Source organism: Bombina bombina, chromosome 7 (assembly GCF_027579735.1).
Source record: "Bombina bombina isolate aBomBom1 chromosome 7, aBomBom1.pri, whole genome shotgun sequence".
NCBI classification, from domain to species: Eukaryota; Metazoa; Chordata; class Amphibia; order Anura; family Bombinatoridae; genus Bombina; species Bombina bombina.
This window is the reverse complement of record NC_069505.1, coordinates 174,343,798-174,359,152: the sequence shown is the minus strand read 5'-3', so window position 1 is coordinate 174,359,152 and position 15,355 is coordinate 174,343,798. Positions and strand designations below refer to the sequence as shown.

Sequence of the window (15,355 nt, the reverse complement as noted above, 5' to 3'; positions counted from 1 at the left end):
TTTTATGCCAGAAATAAGTAAAGTGAATGTTAGAGAAAACTATTCAAAAGCAATCAATAAAAAATTTGTATCTAATGTTTTAAGGGTGATCAGGAAATTAAAATGACTGTACATTTTAAACTAACACACTTTTTAAGCCCTTAAACTGCAGAGAAGACTGCACATCTCCTTTACACAGCCATCTAGCAGATAAGGGGTTAAACAGTTTGTTTTATTAAGCTAAAGAAATGTGACACTGCAAACTATATTACAGCTCACATATCAGCAGGACCGTTAGGGAAGAGGGCAGTTCCTTTCTGTCCAGGACCAGGAGAAAGTAAAAACAGTTCACTCCGTTCTTCTCTGTGTAGACCCCCGCCCCCAACAGCAACCGGGAACCTGTCAAATGTAAGATGACATTAACAGGGGAGGGGGCACACTCTGCAGCTTAACCCAGCATGGGCCACGGGGAGTGTTAGAATTTAAGCATGAGGATTTTTTTCCCCAAGTGCCCTGCACAACAGGAACAAAAAATAATGCAGGAGCTATTTCAAAGCAGTGTCCATCAGATACCGGGCACCTGGCAACCCTAGCTGCATTACGGAAACCATTTTGCACGCAAATGTTGTATGTTTGCAAACTTGTAATAGCCGCACTATAGAAAATTAAATAACGGAGCTTTTTGTGGCGTTCGTTAATTTCTCTAAAGCGTTCGTAATCTAGCTGAATGTTAGGTGGGGATTCACATAACTTGCCTAAAAGTATTAACCCAAGCTTCTCTGGCAGAATGTGTAACAAGCACAATTTCCAGATTGTATTTTACAGCAAAATTAAGCAAAATAAATAATGAATGTATATTGCAATGTGTCACTTGCAATATTGAACTATGTTATGTGATGCTGAAATGTCAAGTTTAATGGTCCTTTAATGATCTGAGGCTGAGTCTGGGGTGATGTGCCCTCTAGCAAATGCCGATCAGTGTAGCTAAGGCTGAGACAGACTGTGGCCCTGATGTTCGAAACAGCCACAATGTGCCAATATATTCAAAAGGGGTCCGTCATGGGAATGAGATTGCCAGTGAAATATTCAAGAGGACTGAAATCGGTGTTTGAAGGCAGTCTTGCAGAGAGGCATTTTACAATACATCTCAGTAGGTAGCAATATTTCCCAAGCAGCATCGCCACATATATTGAAGATGTAATGTGTAGGTAGGTACAAATGTACACAACCATAATCACACAACAAATTATCCAAAGTTTACAACCATATGTACACCACAAATAATTAAACCATAAATTAACCTAAATACATTATCATATTTACACCACAAATTATCCAAAGTACACATCCATAATTACACAACTTATCCAAAGTACACATCCATAATTACACAACAAATTATCCAAAGTAAACATCCATAATTACACCCCAAATTAACCTAAGTACACAACAATAAAAAAGTAGAAAGACAACCAAAATACAAAAAAAATGCACAAAGAAAACAAAACAGTAGTAAACAACACATATTTTCAACTCGCCAGATTAAATCATCAGAAGTCTTCATAAAATGTAATCACACAGCAGGACCGCTGACAGGCTTGCATTTAGTGTATTGTAGGAAGTGTAACTGTCCTTTACTAGAGGATCTCACTATCCCTCTAGCCAGACTGTGCTCCAGCTCCTCTCAACAGCAGCAGCAATGTTTACTGAAGCGTTTCTGTTCTCTTTCCATGGGGAACTTGGTTCCTCCTGAAAAAAAGTGCAGGTCCTCAGTTCCCATCCGTTTCCATGCTTGACGGGTCACCAGATGTAATCCAGAAGGTGACAGATCCTCCTGTCCTTGGCAGCGCCTCTGATCCTTGGCATCAGCTCCTCTTCGTTGGGTCCTCTGGTCCTTGTGGTGGCAGTGGCTCCTTATCAGCAATGGTGGGACCTCTTCTCTATGTAACCGATTTCCATGCTATTGGCATTAGCCCATAGGAAATACTTTTTTCCTATGGGCTAATTTAAAAAAAACATAAAAATTCTTCTAACAGCTGATTTGATAAATTTAAAAAAATCAGACAATAGAATTGCCTAAAAAAATATTAGTGTGCTGCCGAACAGCATGAAGATTGGTTGGATAAAGAAGAGGTCCCGCCACCACAGAGAAGGAGCGTCTGCTGCCCCAAGCACCTGAGGAGCTGACACAGAAGACCAGAGGAGCTGATGCCAAGGACCAGAGGATTCGTCGGCCCCTTCTGCTTTACATCTGATGAAGAAAGAAAGACCATACTTGTGTTTTTTTTTTTTTTTATCGCTTCCTGGATTTGTTTGGCTTTTATTCTTCAGGTTTTTTTTTGGTTTTTTTAAGAACATTTTTTATTAAGGTTTTTGTACATTGACAAAACAGAGAAAGCAATAAACAATAGACATACTAGGAATTGTCAGGCTAAGGCATTATAATTATAAGACAATGAGAGGCTGTCTAGTTTCAGAACTAGCCAGTTGAAAGTAATAACTTGTAAGCTGAAAATATAAATTGAGACATATTCATAAAAAACAAACAATCCCAGTGTCAATGGTAAAACAGGATGCTAATAAATGAAACCTAAGTTTTTCTTTTTTTTTTCCTTTTCTTTCCCTTATATTAAATAGTAAGTAATGGTAAGTGGAGGGTTGGGGGAGATCAGAGGGCAAAAGCTGCTTTAAATTAAAGGGGGGGGGGGCATTCTAATTATTGTATAGACAATTAAGGGGCCAATATTGAGCTCGCAGTTATATGAACGTAGTAGCTGTAAACTGGGTACATAGGGAAATAATAAATAAGATATCAACATAAGCATAATTTAAGATGCTGTTAGTGAGGGTTAGGAAGGCCACTCTTGGTTCAATTATTTAACTTAAAGTATGTGGGCCATAGGAATGGGTATAGGGTACATTAAATATAGAAACAGTACAATATGAGGAAGCTCACCATACGATTGGGCATCTAGTGGAGATTATAAGGAACAATAGTAAGCTAGCTCCTTGTGAAACAAATGTAGTAAGGATAACTACAAGACCCTACAGCATATTTTCAACTATTTATTACCTTAGGAAAAAAGAAATGAACTATAGGAAAATAAAGAAACTCTTGGTATTTTTAGGCATCTAGAGGGGGTTATATTGATCTAATGGAAGGTGGCACACCATATGACAAATATGAAGGGATATTTCTAAAACCTCATTAATCCCTTCCAGCAAGTCATAGTTGGTTATAGAAAGAGCTATATTTGCGAGGTAAAAGTTAAAGGTCCAGTGATGTCCCCTCATGTTCTCTATTTTGGTTTACTTTGTGCAGGACCTAAATACGTCTAATAACTAGGAGAGACCTGTTAAAATTTGGCTTGTGCTTTTAACTTTCTGGTAGCATGTTTAATAACCACGTATCTGTTAGGTTAAATAATATAATGCCAAATATAATTAAATGGCAAACTGTGTAGCAAGGCATACGTGAAATCCTGTTTTTCACAGATCAGAAGAAGGGGGGGGGGTATCTGTAGGTTTGGGGAAGCACAATAGAGTAAAATAAATAGATTTAAATATAGATGTACAGTTTTTAGGTGTACAGTCTAGGTCTCACGTGAGATGTAGTGAGCACTATCCTTCCACTACATGAAGTAGCCTGGAGTGGTTAGTTATGTGCAAATTGGACCTAGCCACTATGTCCCTTAAATTTGGCCAGATATTGAAAATTAAGATATAAGCTAAGGAGAGTGATATACTATACAGTTGCTAAAAACATAGACCGTATTTTCCACATCAGATGTATATAAACTATCTCATTGAATTTTCAAATGCACGCATGAGGGGAATGATATATGGTTGGAGGCATGCCTGTATATTCCACAACAAAGATGATAGGCGAAAAGCTGAATACCCAGCAGAAGATGTTATCTAAATCTATGTCAGGCTGCAAACAAAAGAGTATATACAAAATAAAACAAAGAAAAGGAGGGGATGACATCGAGGGAAGAAAGAGGGAGACAGACCACATCAGTACATTCTGATTTTCAACCCACCCCATCAGCTATGAAACTAGGGGGGAAGCAAGTGTCCCAGAGTCTTTTCTAAACTTGCTGCAATGCTCAGGTTCGTTGGTACAGCGCTATGATAGTGAGACTTAAGGACTTCACTGAGTCTCTGGAAGCGTCTTTCAAAAGTGAGTGTCCCTTTGTATGTGACAGCTACGGTACTCACAGTGTCCGCAAATAGGCTGAGTATGGCGGTTGGGTTATGCTCTATGTGTGGCGTAGGTATGGGGAGAGGCCTTGTAGCACCACATGTTGCCATAGCAATCTCCAAGTCCTCCACGATCGGCTGCCTCGCAGCAGGAACCAGCGCTATCCCATGTATATCTGAGTGCCTTTCAGATGCCGTGGGGCAGAAAATGCTGTGAATGTGAGGCTCTGGCATATTCAGTTCTTCTTCACGATGTGCAGCCGGTTCTTCCTCCCTCTCTGTTCCAGTGACATCTGTGTCTCTCTTCCCACATGGGTCACGAATCACATGTAAGAGATCTTGGAAGCAATTTTGCATCTGCAGCTCCAACTGTACAAGGAGTAATTGTATCGCAGGGTACTGGTCCTCTTCCATCTTTCAAATAGGCTATAAGTAGCGTGAGCTTAAGTTTACACTATGTTTGAAGCTGCTGTAACCCGGGCGGCCGGGGGGTTTAGGAGTTTGTATGAGGTTTGCCGCCAACACTCCCAGCGGGCTAAATCAGGTCTCTGAAGGTCCGGGAGGAACAGTCCCAGTAATCTGTATAATTCTGTAGGTTGATAACCCAATTATAGGGTAGAGTGGGACTAATCTTCCTGATTATATTCCTGATTATATAGCAAATTGTTGAGGCAAGTAAAGAGAGCTTCATAAAGTGCGACTGTTCATGGCCGCTGCATAGCCACGCGCCCTTTATTCTTCAGTTTTGTTTGAATTAAATTTTATGAAGACTTCAGATGGTGAGTTAAAACTATTTGTTGTTTAGTGCTGTTATTTACTGCTGTTTTGTTAAATGTTTTGTTTTTGTGCTTGTCTTTTGTTTTGTATTTTAGTTGTTTTTTTTACTTGTTTATTGTTTTGTACTTAGATTAATTTGTTGTGTAATTTTGGTTGTGTACTTAGGTTAATTTGTTGTGTACTTAGGTTCATTCGTTGTGTAATTATGGTTATGTACTATGGATAATTTGTTGTGTAATTATGGTTGTGTACTATGGATAATTTGTTGTGTAATTATGGTTGTGTACTATGGATAATTTGTTGTGAAATTATGGTTGTGTACTATGGATAATTTGTTGTGTAATTGTGGTTTTGTACTATGGATAATTTGTTGTGTAATTGTGGTTTTGTACTATGGATCATTTGTTATGTAATTATGGTTTTGTACTTTTGGATAAAGATTTATTTACTTTATTGTGTTTTACTGTTGTATGTTTTTTGCTATTTTTACTGCACTGTTTTTGGTTTAAAAAGAAAAACACAAACTCCCATACTCGCGGGCTATCCTGAATTGCCATAAGGCCCCTGCTCTAATAACCCCTAAACCACCACATAGCCCACCACAAAGCAACCCACTAAAATATTAACCCCTAAACCGCCACATCCCCACATTGCAAACTACCCCTCTACACTATTAAAGTTAGTGCAGTTCCTGAGAACCAAGAGCATTAAGCCTGCTGTTAGCACAGCCGGGGCTCTGGCAAGAGGAGGACCGTGTTAGTTAAGATTAAGTATTTGCAGCTACAGATAAACTTTTCACCTGAAGCTATGAATTTGTTTTACATTTGTTTAAAAAAAGAATGTAAATATTTAACGAAAATTAGATTTTTGCTTTGCTTAAAAAAAAAAAAAATGAAAACCGAAAAACGCAGCCACCAAATATTCGGGAAATTAATTTCCCTGAATATTCCAAACAAATTTTTTTATTTAAAACAACATTTTCTGGCCTACACATCTCTAGTAGCCGGTACTCTAGGAGCATAGAGGGTAAATGGTCAGGGGCTAGACTGAGAGCTCATTTCTAGGTTTTGCAGATAATCTGTGATTTCATTAGTGGATACAGGTACGAAACTACATTTATTTGTACTGTTGGTTGGGAGGAGAGTTGCTGAGTCTATGATATTAACCTCTTTTACATTCTCCCTTTTACATTTACCAAACTGGGAGGTGGTGCATTTGACAAAATGGTTATTAAATGAGTTAGAAACGGCTATGTGGCACTTTAGTATCTCAGTGTCTGGTTTTATACTTTTGGGCAGTGTGTGGCTAAGGGGATATACAGGTTTTTGATCACACTCCAGAAGTTGGCTGGGTTGGACAGATTACTGTTCAGCTGGTCTGAAAAATAGAGGTTTTTGGCTAGCTTGGTTTGCCTAGTGCAGGTGTTACGCAGTTGTTTATAAGCAACAATGTGTTCTTTCTTCTTCTTGCAGCTGGGGATGTCTCACCTAACCCAGGTCCACCCTCTGCTTTTCTCAGATCACTACCCCAAATGACACCTCATACACCTTGCCCACGTAACCCTCTAAACCTCATTAACTGCACCTCTATTAGTTCACCCCAATTCTCGTGTGCCCTTTGGAATGCACGCTCTGTATGCAATAAGTTTACATCTATTCACGACCTATTTATTTCACGTTCACTTAACCTGTTAGCCCTCACTGAAACTTGGCTTTCCTCCTCTAACACAACTGCTGTAGCCTCTCTGTCCTATGGCGGCCTGCACTTCAATCACACTCCCAGGCCTGGAGACAAACAAGGAGGAGGAGTAGGAATTCTCCTGTCCCCGCACAGTACATTTCACTGTATTCCTTCACCCCCCTTCTTTTTCCTTCTCATCTTTTGAAGTTCACGCTATTCGCCTCTTCTCCCCTATAGCTCTTCGTGTTGCAGTTATCTCTCGGCCCCCTGGCCCAGCATCACAATTTCTGGACCACTTTGAAGCCTGGCTTCCACATTTTCTCTCTTGTAATGTCCCTTCTCTCATCTTAGGGGACTTCAACATACCCCTTGATAAACCTAACATGTCTGCTGCCTCTAAACTTCTATCCCTTACCACCTCTTTAGGCCTGTCCCAATGGACAACATCTCCAACACTCTGTGAAGGCAACTCCATAGACCTGGTCTTCACAAATCTCTGTGCTGTTTCCAATTCCCTTACCCTTTCCTTTCCTCTCTCTGACCACCATCTACTAACTTTCTCTCTTACTCTACCTGATACATCTTTGCAAGCCCCCAAAAAACTGCTGCCTTACAGGAATTTAAATGACTTGGATCTCACAGACTTTTCCACTCAACTGAGCTCTCTGGCATTTCATCCCTCTCTTGTCCAATCCTCGTGACTCTACAGTATAATTCGGCACTAAAATCAACACTTGACAAAACTGCACCCTCCACTCTTCGACTTACATCAATCACTCGACGGCAACTGTGGCACACTAAACAGACCAGATATCTTCAGCGAAGTTCACGGGCTGCTGAACGGCAGTGGAGGAAATCACGCACCTGTGCTGATTTCCAGCATTATAAATTCACCCTTAAGTCCTACAACTCTGCGCTCAGCCTGGCCAAACAAGTTTATTTCTCCTCCCTTGTGTCATCTCATGCATCCAACCCCAGAAAGCTGTTCTCAACCTTTAAAGGGACAGTATACACTCATTTTCATATAACTGCATGTAATAGACACTACTATAAAGAATAAGATGCACAGATACAGATATAAAAATCCAGTATAAAACTGTTTAAAAACTTAGAAGCTGTCAGTTTGGCTCTGTTGAAAAGGTAGCTGGAAAGCCCACTGCAAGTGGCAAATAAGACACTCCCCCCCTCCCCCTTCTTTTGCATATGAAAAGACCCTTTACACAAACAGGAGCAAGCTGGAGAAGGTAGCTGACGGTATTCACATAAAACTTTTGGGCTTGGTTAGGAGTCTGAAAATCAGAGCAATGTTATTTAAAAATAAGCAAAACTATACATTTATTTAAAAAAAAAACTTTATGGGCTTTATAAATAGATCATCTACAAAACATTTATGCAAAGAAAAAATGAGTGTATAATGTCCCTTTAACTCCCTACTACGTCCGCCTGCCCCCCCGCCCACTACCAACCTCACTGCTCAAATTATTGCTGATCACTTAAAAAATAAAATTGACACCATTAGAAAAGAGATCTACACCTCACACCCCTCAAACCCAGCAATCCTACCCACTCCTATGAACAAAAATATATGCTACTTCCCTCCTGTAACAGAGGAAGAAGTCTCTGCACTCCTATCCTTGGCGCATCTCACAACCTGCCCACTTGACCCTATTCCTTCACGACTTATTCCCTCTCTCTCTCTGCTTCACTAACCCCTACCCTAACTCATCTCTTTAACCAATCTCTCACAGCTGGCACATTTCCTGACACCTTCAAACATGCGTCAATCATACCAATCCTAAAAAAAAGCCCTCGCTTGAGCCCTCCACGCCTTCTAACTATCGACCAGTCTCCTTACTTCCCTTTGCTTCAAAATTATTGGAACAACTACTCTATAATCGGCTAACTCAATTTCTCACAATTAAATCCTTACTTGATCTACTACAATATGGTTTCTGCTCTAAACACTCAACAGAAACCGCTCTTGCTAAAGTAACAAATGACCTGTTATCAGCTAAAGCAAAAGGCCAGTTCTCCTAACTAATTCTTCTTGACCTGTCAGCAGCTTTTAACACAGTTGACCATCCTCTCCTCCTAAAAATACAACATTCATTTGGCATCCGAGACACAGCCCTCTTCTGGTTTGCATCATATCTGTCAAACCGCTCGTTTTCAGTTTCCTTTAACAACATATCTTGTGATCCTATGCCTCTCTCAGTTGGAGTACCGCAAGGCTCTGTCTTGGGCCCCTTGCTTTTCTCTCTTTATACATCCTGCCTTGGAAAACTTATAGCCTCCTTTGGATTCCAGTACCACCTATATGCTGATGATACCCAAATCTATCTTTCCTCTCCTGATATCTCTCCCTCTTTACTCAACCAGATTTCTGGCTGCCTCTCTGCAATTTCCTCTTGGATGTCTTCACACTACCTCCAACTCAATCTGTCTAAAACTGAGCTGCTTCTTATATCCCCCTCTTCAAGACATCCAACACCTGACATTTCTCTGGCGGTTGGAGACTCTATTCTCAACACCTCACCCCAGGTCCGCTGTCTTGGGGTCACACTAGACTCAGAACTCACATTCAACTCACATATACAAGCGCTTACCAAATCCTGCCGTTCACACCTACGCAACATTTCCAGAATTCCTCCTTTCCTTACTCATAAAACTACAAAATACTTATTCATTCCCTCATTTTGTCACGCATTGATTATTGCAATATACTCCTAAATGGCCTTCCAAAACATGGCCTCTCCTCCCTCCAATCTATTATGAATAGACTCATCCACCTAAGCTGCCGATCTGCATCAGCTGCTCCGCTCTGCCAGTCTCTACACTGGCTCCCCATACACTCCAGAATACTATTTAAAGTATTAACCCTAACTTACAAAGCACTCAACAGTCTAATTCCCAACTATATTTCCTCTCTCATTGTTAAATATTCCCCATCCCGTCCTCTTCGATCAACCTGTGACCTACGTTTCTACACTCCTGTTATCTCTACGTTCCACTCCCGCCTCCAAGAATTTGCACGTGCTGCTACTGTCCTCTGGAACTCTCTACCCCGCTCCATAAGACTGTCTCCTACCTTATATAGCTTCAGACGCTCCTTGAAAACTCACCTATTCAGAGAGGCTTACCATTTCTTCTCCATCCCTCATCCGAACCAAACTAATACATGTACATGAACTGCCTGACCCACTGCTGCAAATACAACCAATGTAACAAGCTACCCCAACCTTATGCATCTGCACCTTAAACCTATAGACTGTGAGCTCTCCGGAGCAGTTCCCTCTTCCTCCTGTACTAGATTTGTTTAGTTTTGTTATGTTTTATATTTTATCACAAATCTTTGTCATTGTATACCCCTATCATTGTACCCAGCGCTACGGAATTTGGCGGCGCTATACAAATAAATAATAATCTTGGGAGCCTGTTGTCTAAATTTTTACTATAAGGAGTCCCTGTATCTGAACAACTTGGAGGTCATCTAAGACCCAAGGCAGATGCGCTCCCTTGAGTCTGAGCTTCCGGAGCTCAGCACAGACATTACAGACCTGATGGAAGAGTAGAAAAGTCCACTTGCAAGTCTGGGTCAGGTATTTGGGATAATCTGTGCCACAGTATATTGTAAATGTTATTTTGGAATGCCTGGGGGTTAAAGTTCCGAAATGACCTAGCGTGATAATTTTAAGAGCTGATTTAATGGGCTTTATTTTACGGTCACAGTGAATGAGGGAATGGTCACTAAATACATTTGGTAAGATTCCAGAATTCTACATGGGCAAGACAATAAATTCAATAAATAGTTATGCCTAAAGGGACATTAAACTCAATAGATGGTTACGCTTATAGGAACATTAACTCAATAGATAAATGGTTAAGCTTAAAGCGACATTAAACTCAATAGATGGTTGTGCTTAAAGGGACATTAAACACAGTAGATGGTTAAGCTTAAGGGACACAACTCAATAAACGATACAGATTAAGGGCCAGATTACAAGTGGAGCACTATTTAATGCTCCCGCTAGAGTGTTAACTAGGGTAGAAGTCAGCTTTTTTGCACGTTGGGTTGCGCTTGTATTATGAGTTTAAAGTAAACTGTTTTCGCTCATGCACTAACCTGACGTGTAAAAAGCCAAACTTACAATATTGTGCGTGCGATAACCTTTTCCACCATAAACAAACACAATCTCATATTCTCAAGTGCACTAACCCAACATGAAAATATAAATATTTCCCATTCCAATGTTCTTCACATACCAGAATATGTTCTATTTATTCCTAAATAAATATTTCTACTTATATCTGATGTTTTTTTTGCACAAATATATATATATATATATATATATATATATATATATATATATATATATACATACACATTCACACTCACCGGCCACTTTATTAGGCCACTTTGTTGGAAACATTCCTCAGACATTTTGGTCCATATTGACATGATAGCATCACGCAGTTGCAGATTTGTCGGCTGCTCATCCATGATGCGAATCTCCTGTTCCACCACATCCCAAAGGTGTTCCATTGGATTGAGATCTGGTGACTGTGGAGGCCATTGGAGTACAGTGAACTCATTGTCGTGTTCAAGAAACCAGGTTGAGATAATTTGAGCTTTGTGATATGGTGCATTATCCTGCTGAAAGTAGCCATCAGAAACTGGGTACACTGTAGTCATAAAGGGATGCACATGGTCAGCAATTATACTCAGGTAGGCTGTGGCATTTAAACGATTGGTACTAAGGGGCTCAAAGTGTGCCAAGAAAATATCCCCCACACCATTACACTACCACCACCAGCCTGAACTGTTGATAAAAGGCAGGATGGATCTATGCTTTCATTTTGTTTACACCAAATTCTGACCATACCATCTGAATTATGTCCCACCTGAAATTGAGACATATCAGACCAGGCAATATTTTTTCAATCTTCTATTGTCCTATTTTGGTGAGCTTGTGGGAATTGTAGCATCAGTTTCCTGTTCTTAGCTGACAGGAGTCGCACCTGGTGGGGTCTTCTCCTGCTGTAGCCCATCTGCTTCAAGGTTCGACATGTATTCAGAGATGGTATTCTGCATACCTTGGTTGTATTGAGTGGTTATTCGAGTTACTGTTGCATTTATTTCCTCTCGAATCAGTCTGCCCAATCTCCTCTGACCTCGAACATCAGTAAGGCATTTTTTTCCACACAACTGCCGCTCACTGGATATTTTCTGTTTTTTGGACCATTCTCTGTAAACCGTAGTGATGGTTGTGCTTGAAAATCCCAGTAGAGCAGCAGTTTTTTAAATACTCAGACTAGCTCTTTTGGCATCAACAGCCATGTCACATTCAAAGTCACTTAAATCCCCTTTCTTTCCCATTCTGATGCTCGGTTTTAACTTCAGCAAGTAGTCTTCACCATGTCTAGATGCCTAAATGCATTGAGTTGCTGCCGTGTGATTGGCTGATTAGCAATTTGTGTTACCAAGCAATTAAATAGGTGTACCTAATAAAGTGGCCGGTGAGTGTATTTATTTATGTATGTGTGTATGTGTGTATATGTGTATATATGTGTGTGTGTGTGTGTGGTATATGTATACAAATCCAACTTTAGACATGTAAATTTATGTATCTTAATCTGAAAGCCCTTTGCTTGCCTTTTTTTCTAACACCTGAGAACTTATATGTTTGAGCCCTTATAACCTTTTTTTTTTGTAATAATTTTTATTAGATGGTGTTATTATGATTATAACTGTTCATTGAAATTTATTTTTAATTGTGTTTTGTAACACTTTTTTTGTTTTGCAAAACGGTTAACCACAGCTCTGAGTTTGCTCTAACCCAACACACATAGGGGCCTATTTATCATGGCATCAATCTCGACGCATTCGCTTTAGTCAATACACTCGCCAGACATCGCTAGCACAAATCTACATACAACGCCCTTATTTATTAAAAAGTCTGTCAAAAACACGTGCTTCAAGTACGGAGCGATGAGCATCGCACAGTTGATAAATAAGAGTCATCAATGTCGCAGATATTCTGTTTTTTCCAACTTTATTTATATCATTTCATTACTGTCCGTGAACAAGCACATTTCTCTAAAGCTGATCTTTTATTTTTCATGTATTTGTATTTCTATAAATCATGATATGATTATATTATTATTCTGAGCATGAATAAATGCGAATATAACATGTAATCAGGGTATCATATGTATTTATTTGCAAATAGATATTGTAAGAGCTGGGCCAATTTTCTCTCTGCACCTGTGTAACCCCTCCTGATTGCAGTCTAGTTTTAAACTCCACCCCTACACACATGTTATAAAATGGGCTGGCATATAAAATGACATTTCTTAATGAAAATGAAATTCAAGAGAATGAAGAAAAACACTGAAAATAGCATTAAAATAAATAGGTGGTTTTAATGTCTGCTGTATTTGAATCATGACAGTTTAATGTTAAGTAAACTATCAGCTTAAGGTTATATTGAATCAGGCATCATTCGAATTTTAAAATCATTGTCTAAAATATCACACTGTGTGTCCTAATGTCATCATCAATGTTTAACTTTAATACTAATTTCACATATACATACTTTCAAAGTATAATACACAATGTAACAAATGGCACTTACAAGTTCTGATGAGGGATCAATAACACAAGTATCGAGCAATTTGATTAGTTAGTGATAGTATAATACTTTGCATCAAATTTGGAGCAATACTTCGCACCAAATTTGGAGCAATAAAATTGTTTTATTTAGAAAGAATCTACAATTTTAATAAAGTTTCTAATTTACTTTTATTATCTAATATGCTTCATTGTTTTGCAGCATCGAACAGGGGCGGAACTAACTGTGATGCAGAGGTCACGACCACGACCAGACCTAGGAGGTCCCTCACTCAGGGAGGGCCCAACTTCAGAACATGAATAAAGATGTTTTTTGTTTTGTTTGTTTCCATGCAGCACAAACTTTATTTGACCCACTTTACTGTGCTTCAGTCTCATTGTCTTGAAGTCTAATCTTTACGGTACCAAAGGAGGCTATTTGCGCTGCGCAGCTTAGCTGTCCAGCCCCAGTCCCTCCCTTACCATTTTTCCTTCTTTGGTGCGCAGCTCTTCCTGACTGACTGCACCGTGCAACACTGCAGAGAGGCAGTTTGCTTTGCAAAAGTTTACTGGTCTAAGTTGTTCCAGCAACCCCTCCCCATTCGCTACCCCCCACCATCTTTTTTTTTTTACTACAAGTAACAACAGCCAGAGATGAAGGGATGGCACTCTGGTAGCTGAGCGCTGCCATTTGTTATAGCTTCAAGGCTTGTTGGCACCACTCCCTCGTGGCACACAATTAGTAGAACAGAGAAGGTAGGAGCCCTCCAGCAACGTTTACTCTGCACTCACTGTGACTCACTTGAAGTGGTTAATTCTTTGTGTGATGTCACATCACACAAAGAATTAACCACTTCAAGTGAGTCACATGTTTAAAACTATTCGTCTGTGATCTAAACTTGCTAAAAATAATGTTCTGCATTCAATAAATATATATTTATTATGCAACCCGTATGTGTAGCACACATGATAGTTTATCATATAAAATTAATCCAAACAAAATGTGCTGTATAAATAGGTTTACCAGAAGTCCCTGTTTGGAGACGCTGTCCCAGTGTCCTACCCGAATGTTCATTCTGTCCCAGTCTTAGTTTTGCACACCCAGCAGGTGCCGGAATGAGTAAAATATCGGCAATGCAAAAGCCTTTTTTTTTCATTCTAACTGTGCGCAATCAGCGTCAGTTTGTGCCAGTGACGTGACTGACCTCATTTCATCTTGACCATGCAGCTGTCAGAGTAGTTTGCTTTTGCCGCGCTTAACTACCCAACACCTAGATTACGAGTTCTGCGTTAGCCTTAAAAAGCAGTGTTAAGGGGTCCTAACGCTGCTTTTTAACGCCCGCTGGTATTACGAGTATGGCAGGTACAGGTGTACCGCTCACTTTTCTTCCGCGACTTTTGGCTACGGCAAATCCCCTTACGTCAATTGCGTATCCTATCTTTTTAATGGGATTTGCCTAACGCTGGTATTACGAGTCTTGGAAGAAGTGAGTGGTACAGCCTCTACCTCCAAGACTCCTACCGCATAAAAAAGTCAGTAGTTAAGAGTTTATGGGCTAACGCCGGAACATAAAGCTCTTAACTACAGTGCTACAAGGTACACTAACACCCATAAACTACCTATGAACCCCTAAACCGAGGCCCCCCACATCGCAAACCCTATAATAAAATTATTTAACCCCTAATCTGCTGACTGGACACAGCCGCCACCTACATTATAGCTATGAACCCCTAATCTGCTGCCCCTAGCATCGCCGACACCTACATTATATTTATTAACCCCTAATCTGCCCCCCCCCCAACATCGCCGCCACCTACCTACAATTATTAACCCCTAATCTGCCGACCGGACATCGCCGCCACTATAATAAATGTATTAACCCCTAAACCGCCGCACTCCCGCCTCGCAAACACTATAATACATTTTATTAACCCCTAATCTGACCCCCCCAATGTCGCCACCACCTACCTACAATTATTAACCCCTAATCTCCCCCCCAACGTCGCCGCTACTATAGTAAAGTTATTAACCCCTAAACCTAAGTCTAACCCTAACACCCCTAACTTAAATATAATTTAAAGAAATCTAAATAAATTTACTATAAT

At 40.0% G+C, this 15,355-nt stretch overlaps 1 long non-coding RNA gene across 1 annotated transcript; it reads left to right on the top strand.

Annotated features, from left to right (window-relative positions):
• Window positions 1–353: 353 nt before the first annotated feature.
• Window positions 354–13,597, top strand: LOC128635810 (uncharacterized). The gene is made up of 2 exons (XR_008398594.1): window positions 354–387; window positions 13,473–13,597. It is a non-coding gene; the product is annotated as an uncharacterized LOC128635810 (long non-coding RNA).
• The last annotated feature ends 1,758 nt before the right edge of the window (window positions 13,598–15,355 follow it).